Below are 24721 nucleotides of genomic sequence, written 5' to 3' on the forward strand. Positions count from 1 at the left end.
AGGAACCTAGGAATGTGGCCAAGGCCATTTCATTAGGAACATGACTGTCACACACAGGGCCAATTGGCAGGGAAAAGGCTGGGACCTCACAGTTTGACAAGCAGAGGCCTACATCAGGCTTGTGTGTGCAGAGCCCAAACTTCATGATGATATATGACGCCAGCCCTGATGACCTGTGATATCATGGCTTAGCTATGTGTGGTGCCTGTGGTCCAATCCATGTCTTTGCCAGGAAGAAAATGAAGAATTCCTAAGTTCTCACTCTTGAAATTTTGATCTGTGCAAGAACTCAGAATTCTCCTGCTGAGAGCTCCTTGTATTAGAGGTGGTTAGCTACCTATATACAACTTGACAGGATCAAGAAACATCCAAGAAAATCTCTGTCCCCGGAGTTCTTACTTGGTCACAATTGCCTGAAAGGCCACACCTGCCAATCCATCCCTATGACTTCCTGGGCTCTCATCCAGCCTGGTGGAGAGTGGGTATCAGCGGGGAAGGGAGAGTGTGAGATTACATGTCACATGGGTAGATAGAGGTAATGGGGAGAGGAAAAGGTGCAAAAGAAAGGGAAGAGACAAAAAAGCAGAGCTTGAGGACCACAATAAAGATACTCTTTCTTTCCTTCACAATGCTGCAGTGGGCAGGTCATTTGCTTGTGTTCATATTAGTAACACGTGACACCAAGTGTTTTGATTATTTCATCATGGGGAAAATAGATTTCCCCACAATACAAACTAAGTAATTCCTGCCTCTGCTTGTATTTTCCCTAACAATAATAACTACAACAATAAATATTGTGTGAACAGTTATTATATGCCCAGCATTGTGCAAATAGCTTTGTCTCTATCTCATTCAATTCTTCCCAGTACCTATGATGGAGGTACTGTTAGTGCTCATTTATGATGGAAGAGTAAAGTATAACTTAGGGAAGTTATTTAACTTGCTCAGGATCGTACAGTGGGTGAGTGGCACACCCTCACTCCAAAGTCAACTTGAAACTGTTGTGCTATGTGGCTTTCCCAGCCATGGCTATTTGCTCCTTCCTCCACCAAATTGGATGCTTTCCGTCCTTCAAGGCCTTTTTCAAGTTTCCTTTGTTCACTAACTGATGTTATTGAGCGTGTGTATTGTGTCCTCAGCCTTCACGAAGTTTTCCCACACTGATTTCTACCTTCTGTAAATTCCTCTGAGTTTTTGAGGTAGGGAACAGATCTCATTATGAATGGATTTGTATTGTTCTCTAAATGTTTTCAGTGGATTTATTTTGCTTTCTCCCCCCAAAGATTTTAAACAATTGCTGGGTCAGGATCAAGCCTTCAAGGTCACCATCTTCTGAATGGCACCCAACGCAGTGTTGGGCGGACATGGCAGGAAGCCCCTGACTCTTAGACCACCCAGTGGTTGTGTTTTAAGGAAGAAGAAATGCATGTGTGAATCTGATAAGGTCTGAGTGATATCTGGAGAAGATGTCCTATGAGTGATGCTCAGCTATGTTTACTGTTTAAATTCACAACAGCAAGCCAAGGTAACTGTCCCAGCGTCTGTGGACAGAAGTTCACGAAGATCACTGTTTGACAGGTCAGGGTAAAGGTCTTTTTCTTTCAAAATATGTGAAGGGGCAGGAAACGTGTGCACCAGGTGTTTTGTGTTCACGGCTGCCTGGGAAAGATAATTCTGTCTGCTTGATAAGAACATTGTGCTCTACACATCAGGTTGTTTTTCCAGCAGCTATTTTCTGCCTATAAAAACCAGCACCGCTGGCTCTCAACTTCTTTCCACAAATCCCTTGGGCTATAAACAATAATAGAAGGTATCTTATATTTATACAAAACTGTCCTTAGAAAAGCTCAAGGACCTGGATGAAGCTTGTTTTCATACATGAGAGTTCTTATATAACCCCCAAGGGAGAAAGGAGCAGAGGGTGACAATTGAGTTTGAAATATTGTCATTCCCAGCTGACAAAACGGAAAAGCAAAGCTCTACAGCACAACACACTGATGGCCATGACCAGGACAGAAGGCCCATCTTCCCCACTTCCCATCCAGGGTTCTGCACACTGGGCTACACTACCTTGTCAGAAGTCTGCACACCTGGAGATGACTGGAAGGGAAAGATTGGGAGAGAAAGCCCAGTGCCTTGAAAAGAGCTGCAGTCTCACTGTCTTGAGTAATTTATTGTTGCCCCTGTTCAGGATTCTGCAGCTCCTAGAGTGAGTGTCCCTCTTGTCCTTGGTAGAACTGATCCTGGGGAGAATTTCATCACAGCTATAGCTGAACTGCAGTAGATTTCAGAGATCTGGGTGGTTTGGGGAAGAAGAGCCCTCTGAGGAAAGGGCATTCTATAAGAATTTACACCATGCTTGGTGTCTTGCCAATGGGTTTCAGCCCCGGGCAAGTTCACTATGGATTCAATGTGACCAAAGAAAATGACAGTAAAATGTTCTTGGGGTGAAAGGGTTATACCCAGCTTTATTTCCATGGTGGCAAGTCAATCACTAAAATCTCGCTTGGAAAGAATCTGTGAGTGCTGGATGAATACAGTAAGGAAAAGGCAGGTACTTCTGACTGTGAATTTCAGTCAGGACACCATGGGGCTGGGACAGGTGCAGTTTGGCTGGACCTTTAGAGGTAAGCAAGAACAGTTTTAAGGGGTATTTTCTACACTGCTTTGGGGTAGCATTGGGGAGCTTTCAGAACACATTCTACCCTAATTGGATTAAATTGATCTAAGTGTAGCTTGGTCATTAGTAGTGTTGAAAAGCTCCCAGGTGATTTCATTGAGCAATCTGGATAGACACTGAGAGAAAAAGCATAGGCTTTGGAATTAGATAGCCCTGTTCTAGTGCCCAGTGACCTTGGGCAAGACCCACTGTGGGTGGGGCAGGGGTGGTGTCAGTCTCCCACTTCACTGTTTCCTCCCTTGTGTATCCACATGTCAAACTTTCCTTGACTGGAAAACCCTGGATTGGGAGTGAGGAAATCTTGATTCCCTCCCAGCTGAGCCACTGAGGTGATATATGGGGGTGCTGGGTCAATCTAAGAAGATAAAACAAAGGCACTTAGGAGTACTATTTGCAAGACATTGTGCTAGATACTCAATGCAACTCTGGGCCTCAATTTCCCCATCTGTTGAGGTTTCTAGGTCGGTAGTTTTAGGTCACAAAGTCTATTTATTTATTTGCTTGTTTTTTTAAATAATCATTTTTTGAAATATAGTTTATATACAATATTATGTGGGTTTCAGAAGAACAACTTAGTGGTTTATCAATCATATATACATTACTAAATGCTCACCATGCTAAGTGTAATAGTCTGTCACCTTACAAAGATTTTACAATATTATGAGCTATAGTCTCTAGTTCCCTATTATGAACTGTATTCCTTCCACCCCTTTGACTAACTTTTCTTACAATTTGAAGTTTGCATCTCTTTATTACCCCCTTCACCTGTTTCACCTGTCCCTCATTTCCATGGTAACCGCTGGTCCATACTCTGTGTTTATGAGTCTATTTCTGTTTTGTTTGTTCATTTGTTTTTCAGGTTCCACATATAAGGGAAATCATATGGTATTCCTCTTCCTCTGACTGGCGTATTTCACTTAGCATAGTGCCCTCTAGGCCCACACATGTTGTTATAAATGGCAAGACCTTTTACTTCTTTATGGCTGAATAACATCCCATTGTATCTATGTACCACAGATTCTTTCGATAAAGAGCTTTAGAGATAAATGTAAGTTAAAAGATTCACCACTGCTCAACCAGCCTTACAAGAAATATTAAAGGGTCTTCTTTAAGAGGAAAAGAAAAGCATAAAGCCTATTTAAATAGGCCATGACCAGAATCATTTTAAGAGAAAAATATAAAACATAGGAGAAATGGAGTACACTGCATAGAACAAGACAAGTATTGTAAAGTAAAATTTTGTTTGTTATATATGTGTGTGTTTACTGGGTCGTGATGTGAAATGCATGTCATGTTGGGGTTTGTTAAGTTAAAGGGTCTGAGAGTGCTTGTTTCGGCAGCACACACACTCTAATTGGAGTGATGCTGAGATTAGCATGGCCCCTGTGCAAGTATGACATGAAAACTCATGAAGCATTCCATGCATTTTATGTTTTTTTTACCACAGTTCAAAAAGTTTTGAGAAACCTGGTATTCAGTGCTCTCTATGGGCCCTTCCTTCTACCCTGTAGCCCATGACTACTCCCAACGTGCTGTGACCTCACCTTCCTGTCACCTCCTTCTAGTTAATACCATGTAATTTTGGTCTATTTTTTTGTAAGAGGGAAAGCAGGGCAGTGTGGTGGTTAAAAGCGCCTGTTTGAGTTAGCTAAGTCTATGTTTGAATTGAACTTCTTCACTTACTAGTTGAAGGATCTAGAAAACATACCCAACATTTCTTAGCCTTGGGTTTCTCATATGGATGATAACACATAGGGCACATGATGGTTATAAGATTAAATAAGATGCCGTAGGTAAAACTCATAACAAATCACCTTATTTACAGAAAATGCTCAATACAGCAATTATTGACTTCCCATCACACCCAGATTTTACAGTACAGTCTGTAATTTGGTGCCTGGAACATACAAAATCATAAATACCTCATGCTTATCTAATTGGGAAAATAAGGATTCCTGCCCCAAGCAGATCCCAATGCTGGAGAGCAGCCATTTTCTGCTGGTACGCGCCATTACCATGCAGGTTTTGGGAGGGGAGGCGGAGCACTCTGTGTGTCCTCAGCCCATGTGTCCTCTTCAGTCTTTCTCCTGACATGGTCAGCTAGACACAAGGAGGCAGGGAAGGGAAGAAGGAGGCAGGTCCTAGCTCTGATTTGCTTCAAGGATCAAAATGACCATGACATTTCAGTGCCATCAAAACCAACAGACAGGTGGACTCTCAGGATCAGCCACATCACAAATTGGACATTTACCTGAGAAGTTTTCAGAAAGAAGTACAGGATGAAGAAATGAGGAGGAGGTGGTGGCCAGAACACTGAGAAATGGGGGGAAGATTCGGACATTACAGCAGGAGCAAACAGCCATCTTCGGTCAACAAATGAGCAGCTCACTAGGTCCTAATTACCTCAGAAATGGGCAGGAACCAGAGCATTGTCTTGTTAAATGATTCATTTCAGGAAACACCTACTGATCAATTACTAGGGCTTCTGTGTAATAGTTTCTCTGGATTTATAGGTGGTGATCGTGTGAATCGGATCACTGATTCTAGAATGAGATAAGCAGCAATACTGGTAACCTAATCTACTTACTCCAAGTAGCTACAAAGGAATTAGCTGCCCTCAGTGGAAGCCAGCCCATTACTGAAGAGTGAAAAGAAGCCCATTCATCATGGCTGAGCCTCACACCAACCCAGTCTCCCCAGAGCATTCAGTTCTGCTGAGAAGATGTTGATGGAGAAGAGGATAATGATCCATAAACAGATTTATGGGAAAGAAGGGGGTGGTGAGGGAAAGGGGGAGGGAAGCCACATGAAATTGCACAGGAGAAAAAAACAGGCCTTAAAAATGATTACAAATTTTAACAGCACAGTATTATAAGGACTGATCAGATAGTATGACAAAGAATAGGATCATTGAAAGCACTTGATGTTAGTGCATTTTTTTTCTGGAAGAAAACTTGGTTTGAAATTGGTGAAAAAGAAAAAGTCTATGTGAATAATGTAGCCCCACCTAAAAATATGTTGCTAACACAATAGTTTTTCAGGAAAGAAAAAGCAAGGATGCCTGGAAATAGCTGCATCTAATCAGCCCCCATCCCAAGCAATCAACTGAAGTCCAGGAAATTCCATATGTAACCAGAAGAATAGACATCCTGGAGCATTTTGCCACAGTTAAGATTAGCGGAAACAGACCCCTATTGGTGCTAGTAACAAAGAAGAATTAAAGGTGAAGAAATTGCTGTGGGGTCCCTGTGCCTCCCTTCTGGGAAGGTGGTGGCCGCCCAGGCAAAAAGGATGGGACAGAGGCAGTTGTCTTGCCTGCACGGACAGCCCTTTGTTCTGAGGCCACCTCTTCAACAACAGTGCACAGCAGTGTATTTCTAAAGGGAAAATAATAAAAACAACAGCAGCTAGGGTTCAGCCTCCTGATTTATCCTAACATCCCTCAAAAATGTTTTCAATGTAGCAATGGCTTATAGTTAGCACTTTTGGGTCTTATTTAAGAAATCCTTTCCTACCCAAAGGATAAAAATATTCTGTATTTTCTTTAAAAAGATTTAAAGTTTTTCTTTACACAATGAAATCCCCCCTTCTGCATGGAATTGAAAGACAAAAAGCACAAGCCAAAAAGGAAAAGATGAATGTTTTATTTCATTAAAATTAATAACGTCTGCTTGCCAAAAATATCATAAAGAGTGTAAAAAGATCAGCAACAAACTGAGAGAAAATCTTGACACCATATATGACAAAGGAGTAGGATCCAGAATATAGAAAAGTGCTTGCAACCTGTTGAAAAAAATGAAAAAATGTCCAAAAAATATGGCTAGGTAATTCACAAAAAGAAATAAAGGTGACTATTCAAAATATTAGAAGATTCTCAACTTTGTTGCCAAACAGGGAAATGCAAATAAAAAAAAAATAAGATTACTTTACATCAACTAGAAGGAAAAAGATTATGAAGTCCAATAATACTAAGTGTTGGCAATGATCTGGAAAAACAGAATCTTATATACAACTGTTGGGACTGTAAAATAGCACAGTTTATTTGGGAAACAATTTGACACTGTCTAGCATAGGTAAAGGTTACAATTCCAGCAATTCCACTCCTAGGTGTGTACCCTAATGAAATTCTTGCTCATGTACACTAGGAGACTGTTGATTGAAGCTCTATACATATTAGCAAAAACACAAGCAAAGCTGAGCAAATATTGTTTGGGGCTACCTACATTATAATCAGCTTTTTTAAAAAAGTGAGAGTATGATAAACACAAAATTCAGGAAAGTGGTTATGTTTGAGGGGAAATACAGGAAGATGGGAGATGGGGAGGAGGACACAGCTAATTTCCATTGTATTGTTAATGTTGGGTTTCTTCTGTTGGCCTGTGGGTTTATATTCATTGCACATATTCCATTATAACCACAGAATAGTACATAATAAATTACTTTCAATTTGTGAAAAAAAAAAAGGACAACAGTGAACAAAAGTCTCTAATGGCCCAGTGCCAAGGGAAACAAAGGCATTGTTAACTTCAGTCTCACTAAAGTAAGAAGGGAAGGGTCATTTGGGGTGTGATGGATTGCTCTCTGTCAGGGAAGTTCTGTGTAATGTGCCCCTGGAGGTCCTCCCAGAACATGGGCAGCTGGTCTAGTGACCAGGGCCTGTGCCCAGGGTTACACCCTGTTACTCAGGTTGGCAAGGAGCCTGGGTGTGCAAGTGGTGATCAGCTGTGGGAAAGACATGCTACTTAGCACAAGAATGCTGTGTGGGTGAGATCTATTTAAATGATTTTCCATGCAGAAAACTGAGGCTGCCATGAGGCAAGATCTTTTAGTCTATTATTGGGGATACACTGCTTTCCACATCAATTGCATACATTTGCCATTGAACTGAGGCTTTTATCAGCAGTTAGCATTTTGATTTGTTCTTTGAAGACTCAATACTTAGGTCTTAGCACCGTCAGATTTTGTAACCCTAGCCATACTCATATAGCTACAACCCTTTTTTGTTGCTATTTCTATCTTTAATATATTTGGGTCTTAACCTCTCTCCCACAGGATTATAAAGTTAACCAGATGGCAGGATTTTCTAAAGCCCAGTTTTGTTCATCCTTGATACAAAAAACTTGGTAAAATAAGTGTTTAATATTTCTTTTTAATTTTGAAAAAATTATAAATTCACAAGAAGTTGCAGGACAGAGAGGCCCCATGTACCCTTTCTTCAGTTTCCCCCAGTGATTATACATAACTATGGAACAATGTCAAAACTAGGGAATGAACACTTGGTTCAATTTGTGTGTGTGTGTGTATAGTTCTATGCCACTTTATCACATGTGTGGATTAATGAGACCACCACCAAAGCCAAAATACAAAACTATTCCATCACCACAAAGATCTCCCTTTATAGTTGAAGGGCCCCCACCAGTAAGATGGCGAACTTCCGGCTTCTCTTCCGGGTCCTCTGTTCCCGATGGCGGCACCTGAAGACCAATCACCTCTCTCCCCCCTCCCACTCCCAGCACCTAGCCAATAGCCACCAGCCCTATAAAAGTAACACCACAATCACCCCATGCCCCTTCCTATATAACCCAGCACCTTTCCCTAATGAAGTGGATTTCTCTGGTGAATTGCTGCTGTGTGTCGCTCCTTTCCTTTCAATAGTCATGCCCAGCAACCTGCACCCATCATCTCTAATCCCTGGCAGTGAGTGGCTAATCTGCTGTCCATCTTTATAATTTTGTCATTTTGAGAATGTTATGCAAATAGAAACCATATGGTGTATGATCTTTTGAGATTTTTTTTTCATTCAGCAAAGTGCCCCTGAGCATAGATTTAAGTCATGTTTTTTAAATCTTCTTTGCCAACTCTGTCTTTGAATTAGTACATTCAGATCATTTACATTGAATGCAATTATTGGTATGTTAGGGCTTAAGTGTGTTATTTTATTTTATGTTTTCAATCTATTTTCTTCCTGTTGTCTGGAATGGGTAATATCTATTGTTCTGTTTCCAAGCTCACTAATTCTTTCCTCTGTCCTCTCTGTTCTCTTCTTGAGTCCATTCAATTGGTTTTTCAATTTAAATCATTATTTTTTCAGTTTTAAAATTCCCATTTGATATTTCATTACTGAGATTTTCTATTTTTTCGTTTCTGTCGAGTATGTTTGTAATTGCTTGTTAAAGCATTTTTGTGATAGCTGCTTTAAAATACTAACATTTATGTTATTAACATAACAGATTAACATTTATGCTATTTCTGTGTTGGCATTTGTTATTGTACTTTCTTATTTAAGTTGAGATTTCCCTGGTTTTTAGTATGGTAGTTTGTTTTTATTGTGTCTTGGATATTTTGGGTATTATGTTATGAGACTGAGTTTTATTTAAATCTGTTTTAGCAGGCCTCCTCTGAAATTGTGCTGGTAGGGGAAAGTGGGCATTATCTTGTTACTGTCCAGTGGGAAAAAGAACATGTTTCCCTCTAGGTCTCTGTGGATACTGAGAGGCATGGTATCTCATTACTGCTGGACAGGGGTAAGAGGTCAGGTTCCATAGGTCTCTTCTAGCACAAGTTGGCTGGGATGGGAATGGACACCTCAATATTGCTTCCCATCTGGCCTCACTGACACTGTAGAAAGGAATTCACTGTCACTGGGTGGAGGGAAAATTCCTGAATCTTTACTAGACTCCTCCAACACTACCCTACAGGGAAGGTGAGGGGTATACCCCATTACCACCATGTGTGGGTAGAAGTCCAGCCTCCCCATGTGGTCTACAGCAACAACTGAGGGTAGGCATGCTCATTGTTGCTAAGAGAGAGTGAAATTCCAAGCTTCCCACTTGTCCGTCTCTGACACCACCCCAGCACAAGTATGGGGGGTTTCATTACATTTGGGAAAGGGTCGAAGCCTAAGCTTTCCACTTGGCCTTTGATGATGGGGACAGAGACACATTTTTTTCCAAGGCATTTACTTAGAGTATGGTAGTTACTGCCTAAAAATTTCTGTCTTGTTAGTCTTTTCTGGTCTCTTGTAGAGAGAATAAATTTTGGAAGGACTTTGTGCCCATTGGCACTTCCTGTTTGTCAGCTTCACCAGCATCCAGTCTGGGATATATGAGGAAAAAGAAAACTGGGGACTGTATCACTGTGTCATTCCTTGGGTAATGAAGTCATTAGTCTGCCTTCTTCTCTCTCATGTTCACATCTTCTTACATTGCTTTCATGTATAATGTCCAGGGGCTTTAACTCTACTTAGTGCAAATAATAGGGGGAAGTGTGCTATTCCATCTTGTCCTGGAACTGGAAACAGTTAATAGGCTTTAATTAAATGGATAGGTGAATCTCATCTCAACCCTTCTTCTTTTCTATATCCCAGTGTTCATAGAATAGCAATGAGCATGCAATATATACTAGAAGAGCCTGATAGAAGTAGAGGATTATATTTATAGACTTGGTAAAGTAGTTGAGAACATACCTTTCTTTATCCAGAAATGAAAATAGCTGCCTCTTATTGTTATTTTTTTGTTTGCCTCTGTTGAAGGGTCAAGAGAAGCTGTACCTATGTTGAGAAGTCCTAAATTGTTATAATTCCTAAAATCTATATGTAATTAATGTATTACATTAGAAGCAAAGATACTTGTTCTATAGCCACTGGGAATAAAGTAGTAAGCATAATTTGGTGTTTTGATATTTGGCAATAATGTGATTTGGTGTGGTCTTTTATTATAATGGATATTTGGTGGGTTTTTCAATCTGGAAACTTGTTTCTCTAGTTCTAGGAAATTTTCTTGTTTTATTTCTTTCATAATTTCTTTCCCTCCATTTTCTGTTTGTGCTTTGGGAACTTCTGTTTGAGGACATTGGGCTTACTCTTCTGATTCTCTGATATTTCTTATCTTTTTCATTCTCTGGTTTCCTAATGTCTTCTCATATGTTATACCTTTCTGTCTTTTGAAAGACTTTTCTCAATTCTATTTTTTGGATGTTTCAGTAATTTTTTATTTCTGCTATCCTGCCTTTAATTTTCAAAATTAATTTCCTATCTCATGCTATCTTTGTCTGGTTTTGGTGTCAAGTTATAATAGCCCTATGAAATGAGGTGGGTAGTTTTCCTCTTTTTTTTCTGTTTTCTCAAAGAGTTTGTGTTAAGATGGGAATTACCTGTTCTTTGAATGCTAGAAAATGCTTAGGTAAAATGTTCAAGGACTGATTTTTAATTTGTGGAAATATTTAACATTTTTTATTTAATTTCTTTAATATTGTATTATTCAGGTTATCTATGTCTTCTGGAGTAAGTTTTTGTCATTTTTTTCCTTGAAATTTGTTCATGTTATTTACATTTTCAGATAACTTGTTATTAATATTTGCCTATTATCCTGTCATTTCTTTTCTGCATTGTTAATTATGCTTACTTAATTATTCCAAAATTTTTAAATTCATTTCCTTTTTTCTCTTCCCAGTCTAGAGTTTTGTTAATTTAATAGCCTTTTAGAAGAGCCAGCTTTTGCTTTAATGATATTCTCTAATTTGTCTGTTTTTTACCTCATTAACTTTAGCTTTTATGTTTACTACTTCTTTCATTCTATTTGATATATTTTTTGTTCTATTATTACATTCTAAAGTTATATATTTAGCTTGCTAACTTTTTAATCTTTCTGTTTTTAGAAAAACATTTACATGTCCAAATTTCCCTTTAAGTATTGCTTTAGCTGTACCACACATGTTTTAATTACCTTTCCATTCTAAGTATTTAAAAATTTCCTTTATGATTTTTTCTTTGAAGTTTTTTGAAAGCATGCTTTGAAATTTCAACAAAAGAGAGATTTGGTTATATGTTTTATTTTGATTTCTGAAATAATTACATTTTAGTCAGATAACTTGTTTTATAAAAATTCTCATTATTGAAATTTGTTGAGACTTATTTTATGGCCTTACACATGGCCAATTTTCATTTGTTCTGTGTATGTCTGAAATGGTGTCAATTTACCAAATTTAGATGTATTATTCTATACATGTCCATTGCATCAAGCCTGTTAATCATATTGCTTGAATTCATATTATTCCTGGTTCTTTTGTCTACTTGATCTCTCAGTTATTGAAGGAGATATATTAAACCTTCTTACTATAATGGATTTGTCAATTTTATAGTTGTTATACCTTGTTAAAATCTTAAATTAAAAAAATTATATAGTGTCTTTTTGCTTTAATAATATTTTGTGACTTTTAATTATTGTTGTCTAATGTCAATTTAGCTTTTTCTTAGTATTTGTATTATGATATTCTTTCATCTTACTGTCAATCTTCTTGTGTCCCTAATTTTTAGTTGGGTAAATAATTTAAAGGTGGATTTGTTTTTTTACTCAGTCTGATAGTCTTTAACTTTTAACTGGAGAGTTTATGCATTTACATTTACTGTGATAATGTATGTTTGGATTTGTTTTGCCATTTATGATACATTTACTATTTGTCTTTTTATATGTCTTTTTCTCTTTTTTATTAGTTTGCTTTGGATTAAGTTTTTTTTTCTCATTTCATTTTCTCCTCAACAAACTAGAAATTTTATCTCTATCTTTATTTTAAATGATTCCCTAGAGATTTTAGAATGCATTTTAATTTAGCAAAGTCTAAAGTTAGGACATTCATTCATTCTTTTCTGAAACAATGTTAACAACTTAAGATGCTTTACCTTTGATCATTCCACCCCAGCGTAAGAGTATTGGCTATGATTATCCAATATTTTAGTTGTAGTTATTAACCTCACAAATTACAATGTTGGTTTAGATTCACCGATTTATTTAACATTTTCTTGGCTTATCATTTCTTCCTGCATCTCAGACTTCCCTGGGGCTCATATTCTTCTTTGGAGTACATCTTTTAGAAATTCCTTTTGAAAGGGTCTCTCAGTTTTTATTTTCTAAAAATATCTTAATTTAGTCTTGTTCTTGAAAGATCATTTCTATGGTGAGATCATCCTAGGTTAATTATTATTTCCTCCATGCTTAAAGAAAAATTCCATTGTATTCTGAGTTTCATTGTGCCTATTGGGAAATCATATGTCAAAGTAGGATGTTTACTTGTCAGTAATCTTTTTCTGACTGATTTTTAAGATTTTCTTTGTTTTTCATTTCTTTTATTCTCCTCCTTCCTTCCCCCTCTCCCATCCCCCCACCTTCCTTCCTTCCTTTCTTTTTCATTATTCTCTCTTCCCTTCCTCTCTCTCTCTCTTTCCTCCTTTTAGTATTCTTCAGTATCATTACAATTATTTATCTAGATTTGTATTTCCTTTCTTCTTGGTATTCCTGAGTCTGGGGATTTCTGTTTTTTGTAATGTATGAAAATTCTTAGTTGACATCTCTCTGATTATTGCCTTCTGCACTTTTTCTATTATCTCTTTCTTATAAACTGATTAGATATATGTTAGATATCTTACAATCTCCATATTTTCTTTCCCAAATACACACGTTCATTTATATTTTTTCTTTAAGGACTGACAGCTTAAAACTTGGGAGAGCTCTGTTAGTTTTAAAAATAAATATATTCAAAATATTTTGATTAAGAGCATTTTAATCACAAAACCAGCATACATTACTGTGAATCCAGTTAAAACCTTGCTCAATGGAACCAACAGCAGCAATAGTTGAATGCTTATCATAAACATATTTGGTGCACACTTTTTGAACTGTCTCAGCTCCCATAACATCAATTCCTGTTTCAGGTTCAGGAATGGAAATTTTACTACAGCATAACATTTGCCTAGTGAAAACTATAGAGTTATGACAACATGTTTGTTTTTAGAAGAATTTTGGCTTGTGCAATTTTATTTTCATGACATATAGAGTCACATCTGTTATTTTTGAACATGTACCATATCTGCAACAAAGGCTGATTCACAACTTACATAGATTCTCCACAATCCTGTATCTGTGGCAGATGAGCTGGGCTGGCTGGCTAGATAAATTCATTTCTTCTCTGCAGTGGCAATCCTAGTTGCCAAACAATGTGTTTGCAACTGGGAGAGAGATTGTATCTGGGTGTACCCACCTAACAACTTCAGCAGCTCTTGCAAGGTATGCCAAAGGCATCTTCTCATCCCTTATACAAACCTTATTTTCTGTGAGTTTGCAGGGCAGCAAGATTAACAATTCTCCTTTGTGAGTAGACAAAAAACCACCAAAATGAAATTTCGTTAACTCAAGTTGTTCAGCATAAGAAATTCCTTCAGTCACAGCAAGGACTATTCTTGGTCCTTATAATGTATGGATATATAGTCCAATAAGTCCCTGCAGTTTATAGATTTGATATTTCAGTTGGTCCCCAAACTGTCCATCCAAGTACAATATTTTGATAAGCTGTGGCATGAAGATAATAAGAAACAACCTCTTGTAAATTGCCTCAACTTCCTGTGTCTCTGTAAGGATTACTCCATATTTGTGTTCAATCTCTGCTTCTCTCAACATACTGTTTTATATTATATCAGCTGGAATTTCTATCTTGGCAAATCTTTAGAGAATTCTTTGGCATAGCATATGGTCTGCTTTCTGGAGATATAATCATTGAAATGAGCACCCCTGTTTTCATTTTCATGGCCTAGATCCCATTTGGATTTCTTTTTGGTGCCCTTGAAATCTATATGTTCCAGAGAATGAGCTGTTCCATTATTCTCCTTATTTTCGTATTACTTCCAGCATCAATCCAGAGCCCAACTGTGCACGTTGACAATCCACAGTCTTCAGAGGCCATTCTGAATCTATTTCCCAACCATGTTACTCATGTTTCAGGAACATTAAAGACAACTTGTGTAGTGACTGTGTGTTTCTCAATCTTTTCTCTTCAAATTATAATAGTAGTCCATTGACACCTGTGATCAGGAACTCCTTAGTGAAAACCCAGAGGCAGTGTCACACCACAGACAACAGCATGCCTCAGACCTCCACTGCTACCGTTTCCTCTCCATGTTTTTCAACTTGTTTTATTTTTTCAATTTAGTTTTTCCTCTGTTGCATACTGAGTAACTCTTCAGTTCTTTCTTCCATTTTATTAATTCTCTCCCGTTAACCTAATGCTGCACCCATCTAGAGTTTCTAGTTTCACTTGTGTTTTTTCATCCAGAAGTTCTATTTTGTTCTTTTTTCAAATCCATCTGATTACATTCCATGGTTCCTGGTATCTTATTATACTTCAAATATTATTTTCTTTAAGCATATGAAACCTGCTTATTATATATTTCTTAATTGATAATTCCAGTATCAACCATTTTTGTAGCTATAATCCTGTTTGTTATTCTACTTATTCTCATTCAAATAACATTTCCTCATGTGTTTTATACTGTTTATATTTTAGTGAACTTATGATTACCTGAGGGAAATACTTGAGGCCTTGATTTAAGGTCTATTTATCTTGGAAGGCATTACTAATCTTGTATCACTTTAAATTCTAGAGTTGTATTTTGGGACCACAGGTAGTGTGAGTTCTAGATTCAGGCTCTAAATTCCCATGAGGACCACTTGTGAATAGGAATTTTCAGTATGGACTCTACCAGAGTTGAGGCTGAGATAAGAAAATGTCTTTACTTTTTTCCTTTGTGGGATAGGAAAATAGTTTACTCTTTTGGTAACTATTTTTGGTTTATCCTTGCAGTAAAGATGTCAACTTTTGGGTCCTGGCTTATTTAGAAAGTCTTTTATGTGTTCCTGTAGTTCATGTGCTAGGCATTGTATCTTGCTTCATGCCCATTGAAATGAAGATTCTAGGCTGCCAGGGATACATTGATGCCCACGGGGACCCAAGAAAGATTTGTGCTTTCTTGTACTTTCAGCCTCTGATGATTACTGTCATTTTCTTGACAACTCAGATAAAGCATTTGAACATCTTTTATCCAGCATTTTTAGTTGGTGTGATCTGGGGAGGTTCCTTATGGTTATTCATTCTTTAATATTATGGGAAATGGAAGTTTTGGCACTATTCTTAATACTCTTAATTATAAGGTTTCTTTCAACTGTGAGATGAACTGATAATAGTCCTCTCTTCTACCCACCAGATAAAAATCCTCTGAACACATTAGACTTAAAGACCTGAGTTTTTGGGGCCAAGCTATCATTTTACCCCATAATAGTATGGCTACTGCCCCAGGGCAACCCTGGACAACTTCTGCCAGTAGAATACAGACTGAACATAGATAGACACAATGAGAAGGGACAGTGTGCCTGGTTCACAGATAGGCACCCAGCATGAAGTACTTATTTTGAGCCTCACAACAAACTAATGAAATGGGTAGCAATGCTTTCATTTTTTAGGTAAGAAAACTGAACCTCAACAATATTAAGTAATTCATCTGAAGGACACAGAAAGAGCTGGAATATTCTGAAAGTTCCCCAGGCATATCTTTCTGCAGCAGGCCTTCAGAGGACCTGTGAGTCAATCACTTACTCATTCAGCCAATCATGCATCCATTTATGAATTCATTCCAGAAACCTTCCTTGAGAACTTGCCATATGTATGACATTGTGCTATGCACTGACATGAATAAGTCAAAAATGAATAAGACAAAGAGCTTTCATTCTCATCTGGGAACACACACAATTATAATATAGTGCAGTAAGTTAAATGATAGGGGTTATGAGAATATTGGGAAGGGCATTACCACTGAGACCAGCTCGTGTAAAGCTTTGGAGTGGGAGAAGGAAAGTAGTTGCTGACAAAACTGGGTGGTGAGATGAAGGAGGAACATCAATAGTAAGTGAAGATGAAGCAGTCTTTCTTCTTGAAATGTACTTGCAAGAGCTATTTCCTTTTTCCTAAAAAGAGGGAAATATGAGCTCAAAACTAATATCGTTAAAAAGGATTTATTCTTTCTAGTTACCAGGAGCAAAAGCTGTTGTAGTTCACGATCAGCTCACTTGCAGGATGGAACAGATCAGTGATGATTTATCCAGCTTGTGATTTTTTTTCAGAAATTTGAAACATTGCACAGGGGAAAGACTTGTCTGGTGCAATTGCTAATAATTGCACTTTCCTCTCAGTCACTCAAATACTTATATCAAGAGATTTAATCCAGTTTTTGCCTACACTGCCTCCCCACTGGCCAACAAAGTTTCCATGCTGGGTCTTGCAAAATTAAGCTATAAGCTCTTCTTCCACCAAAGGTTTGAATCTGAGCACAGATGTCAGAGTTAATCCAGCTACCCCAGACACTCTTAAAAGTAGATTTGTCTTGTTGCATTTTTAGTGGTGGAATTTTCCTCTACGCAGCAACTTTCTTCACTTTGTTGGTTATACCTAATTGGGTTTATCTTTGTCTGAACCTACATGATGGACAGACCTTTTGGTAAGTGGACTGTGTTTATTCTAGGGCTTAAAATGTGGGTCATAGACACCTCTAGAGACTAAATATCCACTGGGAATCCTTATCCCACTCTAGCTGTTTGTTCTGAAAACAAAACTGTCATCAATGACCCTGGAAAACAGAACCTGGAGCTTTAAGGATGTTGTAGCAGTTACATGATATTACAGCTAAACTGAGTATGCCCAGTGGTGTTAATTGGGGTCAACTTCCAACATGCTTTTGAGGTCTGTGATTGCTACCACTATAACCTAAATCTTCAAGGCTGTATACTTATCAGTGGTCCTACTCGATCTCTGGTCTTTTAGATAAGTCACTTACCATCATAGTTGAGCATGTAATTTGAGATTGGGGTCTTTCCTAACTAAACTTTGCTGAGTGATCTCTAGTGAGTCCTTTATATCCATAACTCTTGGCAATACAGTTTGGACAGGACAGAGAGACTTGTTTCAAATCCTGACTCTAACACTTTATAAATGTGTGACCTTGGGCAAGTTACTCAAATTCCGTTAGTTTGTTCATCTGTGAAATTGGGACAATTATGTTCTTCCCAACGTTTATTGTAAGGGTTAAATGAAATAATGTATATAAAACACCTAGCATAGATCATGGCTTAGAGAAAGCATTCAATAAGTAGTACTTGTGGTTCTGATTTCCTTACTAACAGGGGCATAATGTCCTCAGTTCTACCAAGAATGGGTTGCCCACTTTTTGCCAAGAAGGGAGAGACTACAGATTTAGGGTCAAAACTGTATGGAAGGCAAGAACAACAGATCAAATTGGAGATTGGTAGACTGATTATCTATACTCATCTCTGCCCAATTTTTGGCAAACAGCTTCTAATATCACAAGAAATGTGGAACAAAGGGAGAATTGGCAGGAGGTGAGACTAGTTGAAATTGGTAACTGTTCTGCAGCCTGGTCCTCCCTGTTGCCACAGCTTGAGTCCATCACTCCTGTGTGTACAGGACTCTGGTGCATGCAGCTCCTCTTCACTTCTTACTACATGATTTATGAGGTCACTCTGCCCTGTGTGCCAGAAGTTGGGCCCTAAAGTGCCAAGGGGAGCTGTGTCAGGTGTGGTGCCGAAGGAGACATGCTGGAAGTGACTGTGAGAAGAGCCCAGCTACATTAACGTGCTTGGCGCTGTGCCAGAGCCTAGCAACGATGGCTGTAAAACAGCATCTCTTTGATTGCTTACCGGTGAGTGAGACAGCCAAGCACACAGGCAATGTCGCTGCAGAGCAGTGAGAGCCACACAGATTGAGCATAGTGTCCCAGAAGCCACAGCTAACCCTCTTGAGAGGTCAGAGATAGGAGCATCAGTGCTGAGAAATAAAGGTGTAAATAAGGAACCAGCCAAAGGAGCAGACACATGCACTTGCATGCACGTGACTCTGTGTTAGTGGGACATAGGGTGAGGGCGGGAATGTTAGGAAGACATAAGTGAAGGAGTATTTGAAAAGTGCTCCTGGTGTGAAGATACACCTTGGGTGGTGTTTGGAGGTGAGAAGCGCAGGGATATTTGAGGAACTATTTACCCCACTGCTATTGCTACCTCTGGTGTCTTGTAAGGGGATCTGTCAGCTATGGGAAATTCTTTGGTGACCTGCTCAGAGGATTCCTCTTCTCTGAAGACCCCACTGTGAGAGCCAAGTCTTTTTTCACTACTTTCCTTTGGTATTTATTTTTCTTCTTGTCCCCCTTCCTCCTACACCTCCTCCCTGAATGTTTCTACTGCAGCCCTGTGCTCTGTCAAGGAGCTTTGCTGCACTGTGGGATTTTCAGGGAACAAACCCATAGAGATAGGATCTGGGATGTAACCCATGACCTTCCTCGCAAGGTGCACCTTATTCATCAGACAAAGGCATTTGCTGTTTGAGGTTCCTGCCGTGTTGAGCCCCCACTTCGGGCCTGACCCCAATCCCCAGGACCTTTTTATGGGCTTCCTCTAATCTCCTGTACTCAGAAAAGGAACCCCAGTCCTTCCTGCATCCCAGTTCTGTCTCTCAACTCCTGACAAAACTATTGTACAGTCACCTGAATTTAGACTAGGAAAAGCATCCTGAATCCACTATTTACAGAAACATCTCTGGAACTATCTTCAATCTCCCTCCTTCTTCCTCTCTCTCTCTTTTTCTCTCCCCTGACTCCACTCTCTGCCCTGTCTCCTTTTCTCTTGCTCTTTATCTCTTTCTCTCCCCCTCACTTCTTCCTCTCCCTCTACTCCTCACCAACCATGTGTAAAAAATCTCTCAGCTGTCCCTGTCATCGACTTCCAAAACCTTTATAATGATCATTCCCCATCGTCCCAGTTTCTCAAACTTTTCCATGCAATCCAAAATTTGTCTTTCTGTAAGTATAATTAATATTTATTGAGAGCCTAATATATATATACATATATATATGTATATAGATGAAATCACTTAATCCTTGAAAAAAATCATGTGAAGTAAATATGATTATACCCATTTTTTTTAAATAAGAAAATTAAGGGTCAGAGGTATGAAGCAATTTGCCCAAGATCAACTAGTGTGTAGCAAAGAATCAAAACCAGATCTGACACAAAAGCCCATGAGTTTCTTTTCCTATTTTGTAAGCATTTTTTTCTGCTTATGAAATGTTTATGTACAAAAATTCAAATAATATAGAAAAAGATGCATCTTCCTGTATTTGGATATCCTAACTCACTATTAACATTTTATAGTTAGTGCCCTGTCTTTATCTTATACAGCTTTAAATATATAGTTATAAAATTGGCACTATATATACATGTATATATTTTTCCACCTTGAGATATAATTGACATATAACATTGTGTAAGCTTAAGGTATACAATGTGGTAATTTCATACATGTATTATTGTGAAATGATTATTACATGTATTATTGTGAAATTATTATTAAATAAGATTAGGTAACATATTTGTCACCTCACGTAATTACCTTTTTTTTGTGGTGAAAATATTTAAGATCTGCTCTCTTAGCAACTTTCAAGTATATGATATAGTATTATTAACTACTGTCACCATGCTATGTGTTAGATCTACAGAACTTACTCATTTTGTAACTGGAAGATACTTTGACCAGTATCTCCCCATTTCTCCCCACCCCCAACCCCTGGCAAACACCATTCTTTCTCTGTTGCTATGAGTTTGGCTTTTTAAATTCCTCATATAAGTGATATCATACAATAATTGTCTTTCCCTGTCTGATTTATTTCATTTAACAAATAAGCCTTTATATATTATACATATATGTATACATAATTTTCTACAAATTCACACTCTTATCAGAAGTACATAAAACCATCCCACAGAACCTCTTCTAAGAAAAACTTCTTTAAAAAATGTGTCAGTTGTTTGTTGATAAACAATTATATCACTATTTAGATTTGTAATTCTTGGATTTCTACTATACTGAATATTTTTCAAATGTTTATTGATCATTTATATTTCTTAATTCCCTTTTCTTTGCAGTAGGGGTTGGCATACTATAACCATAGGCCAAATCTGGTCTGAAACTTTGTAAATAGAATTTTATGGGGATACAGCCCACCCTTTCATTTCATTTGTGCATCATCTATGGCTGCATTTTTGCCTTTCTGCAGAGTTGCATACTTGTGACAGTAACAGTATGGTCTGTAAAGCCTAAAATTTTTACCATCTGGACTTTTTCAAAGACGTGCGCCCACCTCTGCTCTTGAGAATAGATGACTGAGTATATTGGTTATCTCCTATTCCCTTCATATTGGATTTTCAATACATTCCCCTTATGTCCTTAGTTGATTTTTTAATGCTACTTATCCTCAGGAGGAAAGATATATCTAGACAAGGTGTTTGCAAATAAACAGGAATGCAGGGGTTTCTCTCAGTTGTCCTTGATCAACACTAGCCTTTCTCAGGCCTACAGATAAGTGATTGTACATTTTATGCCTTATACCCAGTGTCCATCTAGTGTGCATGTAAACTGGCTTTCAGATTTCAAGAGAGCATTTTCTGTTTCCATTGAGAGTTTGTTTCTTTGATAAAAATCATTAATTAAATCATTGGTATTACTATTACTTTTGAAAGGCAACACAATCTAATTTTTAGAAGCATGGACTCTGTCATAAAATATATCAGGTTTATGTATCACACTTACTATAGTGTGAATCTGACTAAATATTTTTTATTTTTTGCCAGTTTCTTATTATGTATAAGAATCATGCAGACTATTACTTTCCTCACAGGGTTGTGGAAGAGACTATTAGAGCTGACTGGGATATCCATGAGCTGTTCAACATTTCTCAGCCTCCCTTGCTATGGCAGGGGCCAGGCAACTAGTTCTGGCTGATGGACTGGGTGTGGATGCACCATATGTCATAAAGTTGTGTATCACATAAACTCATGTTGTGTGAACTATGGGGATTTTGGAGTTGTTTATTTATTTTTACCACAACATAGCTTATGCTATTCTATTCAATACAGTGTTGTTATAAACAAAGATTAATATATAAAAATCACTTGGATTAATGCCTAGCGTATTAAGTGCTGTAAAAATGCCTTCTCTCCTTACTCTTCTTGAAATTACTAAAAGAATCATAATTCTTAGCATGGACTCTTTTATTTTCCATTCACGCCTTTATCACTCTGCTTATTACTCTACTTATGAAGAACCAGCTTCACATGGATGCATTTACTACCTCAAAATATATTTACTACCACCCATATATTAAGTTCTGCTTATACTGACCCTGTCTCTGAGCAGGAGAAAGGAATCTGTGTGTCCTGTTACCACCTGTCAGGTTGCCAGGGCTGCTCTGTTTCATGAAGGAAAGCATCAGTACACTACCATTTTGGTTTCTCAGTTCACTTCCATTCCCCTTACTTACTTCCCGTGAGTAGAAATTCCTCACAGATTCTTCAGTAGGCTGTTTTTATCCTTCAATATTTATCATTTTTATCTTTTTCTGAGTCTTCACTGGTTCATTATCAAACCATTAGTTTCGTTTCCAACCTCCACTGGCATTTGTCCAGTCATGCTTCTTACACAGATTACATTCAATCCACACATTCTCAATAAAGTTATTTTCATTTCAAAGCTATTTGTTTTGATTACTCTTGCAATAGTTGGAATATGGAACCCAGGAGATCAGATATGATTGGAAGAGTTGCTGAAGTTCACTCTCTCCATCCCCCATATTGCTGCTCATTTCAAATAGCAAGCCATCCTTGTTTCTTCTTTGATATGCTAAGTATTGGAACCTAACTTTCTTACTCTTGGAAAATGTAACTCTATTATTCACTGTCTACATCCTGAGCCTCAGTGTATATCATCTCTCCATGCCCTTTTGGAATCAGTAGATTTAAGAAAGGGTAAATGGGTCAATGATTCAATTTTTGTGGAAAAATGAGTAGGATACAAATTATGAAGGGCCTTAAGTGTTAAACTCAGGATTTTGCATTGGAGGGAATGTGGTAACTTGATCCAATATGCATTTTGGAAAGATTATCCTGGGAAGAAATGTGAAAGGCAATAAAGATGAAGAAGATGAGAAATCCTGGAACAAAGTGAGCTGGAATGCAGATGTAGCCCAAGAGCATTTGATTTACCCACTCGCCCTTCAGGGACTAGAGAAGAGAGAGAGGACAGCTGTGAGGTCTGTTTGTGTCTGCTTAAAGAAACCACAGAGAGGGTGACTCCAGGTTTCTGACTTAAGTCATGGTGGGTGCTGGCACCATTTTGTTCATCAAAATACAGTTCACAGAGGAAAAGATGTTTGGAGAAGAAGATAATTTTGGATATGTTGTGTTTGAGATACCTTTGGGACACTCTGTTGAGATGCCTGAAAAACATTTGTATATATAGGCAGAGCTCAGAGAAGGTCACCATAGTAGAGAGAGGTAGAGAAGCATCAGCTAGGGGTGAAGACAGAGATGCCGGTGCTGCAAGTAGAGCCCTGAGGCGTGTGGACATGTAGCTGGGACCTGAGGACTAGCAGCGGCATTCCTAAGGAATAACATCAGCCTGAGGTGCCCATGTCACCCTGGGGGTTCCTGGAGATTCTAGAGGGGGGAGAATCTTGAATGGAGAGGAAGTAGACTTGCTCTCCAGCTGATGGGGGCCGTGGAGCCAGCAGAGGCTGACATATTGATGTGATCTCATTAGCCCCTACATGCAGAATCGCTTACCCATTCATCCTGCAGGGACTATCTTATTATTCTGTAGCAGAATGGCCTCATTCTTTCTTCTTCAAAGCATTATCCTGGTTCTTTTCCTCTTTCATCCACACAGAGGCCATTGCCCCATACGGAGGCAGCATGTTGTGGAAATAGTGGGGACTCTAGAAATTTTCAATTTTAGATCTAAATTCTAGGTATAAATTTACCAGTCAGGTGAAATTGGCCAAACTGCTTTACTTCTCTGAGCCTCAGTTTCCTTTTTTGTGACCTTACATATTGTAGAGATTATGTAAGGTACTATAAAAACATTTGACACAGCTGGTTTTTCCTTCTTCGTTTTTAATTGATTAGTATTTTTATGTTTTTACTGTCAGCATCTCACCCAGAGACATTTTTTTTTTTCTATGAAAGAGCACCTCTGAACCACCTTCTGGCAAAGGTTCCGGCACGTTTCACTGAGGTCCAAGGACCTGACCCTCGTTTTAATGAGTGTTGTTTTTGGCTTCCTTTCAGGTGTGTATCTGACAGGCTCTGACTAATTAAATAGGGCCCTCTTTCACTTTGATGAAGTTCCAGAAAACCATTCTTCAGTGACACAGACCGGGTCCCTCCTCCTTCTGATGTGGCTCTTGGAAGCTGCAGTCTAACCCTCTGATAGTTCAGTACTGTCTGTCACAACTTTGTTTTTCTGAGCACCAGAATGGAGATCACTGCTGCTTCTGTTTCTCTTTCTGTTCTTGAAGGTCTCATCTATCTCATTCTCATTCATCACCTTGAGTTTTGTGATCTCAAATTCCTAATTTATTTATCCACTGTAGTCATTGATTGATCTTTATATCTTATCAGTAGTCCTTGGCCTGGAGAATCACGTGTATTCCTCTAATCTTTTGTGAATGGTAAAGCCATTTTCCTGGGATGTTCAAAGAACTGATAAAAGGTAAGACTCTGTCGACCAAAACATTTGTGGTCACAGCTTGGTTATGGCCTCAACAGGAAAAGTAGTCTTCTAAAGTTCCTGAGATGAGTTTTAGAGGTCCTTATGATCTTCCATCCATCTTCTGTAAGTTAGATTCTTAAACTGTGTGGATCCTTCCCTTTGTCATTTTTAGCCCAGCACCAAGGGCATTGAGTACATTTGGGAAAGCTGACCCACAATCCCTGACTTTGGACTTCAGAGATCTCTTTAAGGTGAAGCTTATATATTAGAAGATTTCTAAAGCAAATGGGAGGAACATTCTCTTTTGGCCAGCCTTGTTGATTTTTCAGGAAAACGAGCGATTACAACCTTTCTCATCCATACCATAGTTTGATATCTCTTTGTCCATTTCAAGGGCTAAATACCCAGTGCTGCTCTGTGTCAGACTATGGAACACTTTGTTTCAGCTCTGCTACCTTCAGGAAAATGACCCAAGGTATTGCCTTCACAGGCATCTTTTCTTGAAGTCCTGTGGTCCTAAATTACTTTAAATTAGTAACTGGTGGAAGATTATTTTACAATTTCTGTGAGCAACATCTCAGGTACTGAAAGTCTTTGGAACATAATCATGGC

At 38.3% G+C, this 24721-nt stretch overlaps 1 long non-coding RNA gene, 1 other non-coding gene and 1 pseudogene across 2 annotated transcripts in view; 2 read left to right on the plus strand and 1 right to left on the minus strand.

Moving 5' to 3' along the window:
• Positions 1-24721, plus strand: part of LOC140849401 (uncharacterized) — a 29803-nt gene that overhangs the window by 3586 nt on the left and 1496 nt on the right. The window lies entirely within an intron of this gene.
• On the plus strand, positions 4005-4108 carry LOC118972435 (U6 spliceosomal RNA). The gene has a single exon (XR_005061413.1). It is a non-coding gene; the product is annotated as a U6 spliceosomal RNA (small nuclear RNA).
• LOC108400779 (mitochondrial-processing peptidase subunit beta pseudogene) lies at positions 13215-17346 on the minus strand (annotated as a pseudogene).

This window comes from Manis javanica, chromosome 5 (genome assembly GCF_040802235.1).
Source record: "Manis javanica isolate MJ-LG chromosome 5, MJ_LKY, whole genome shotgun sequence".
Lineage (NCBI taxonomy): Eukaryota > Metazoa > Chordata > Mammalia > Pholidota > Manidae > Manis > Manis javanica.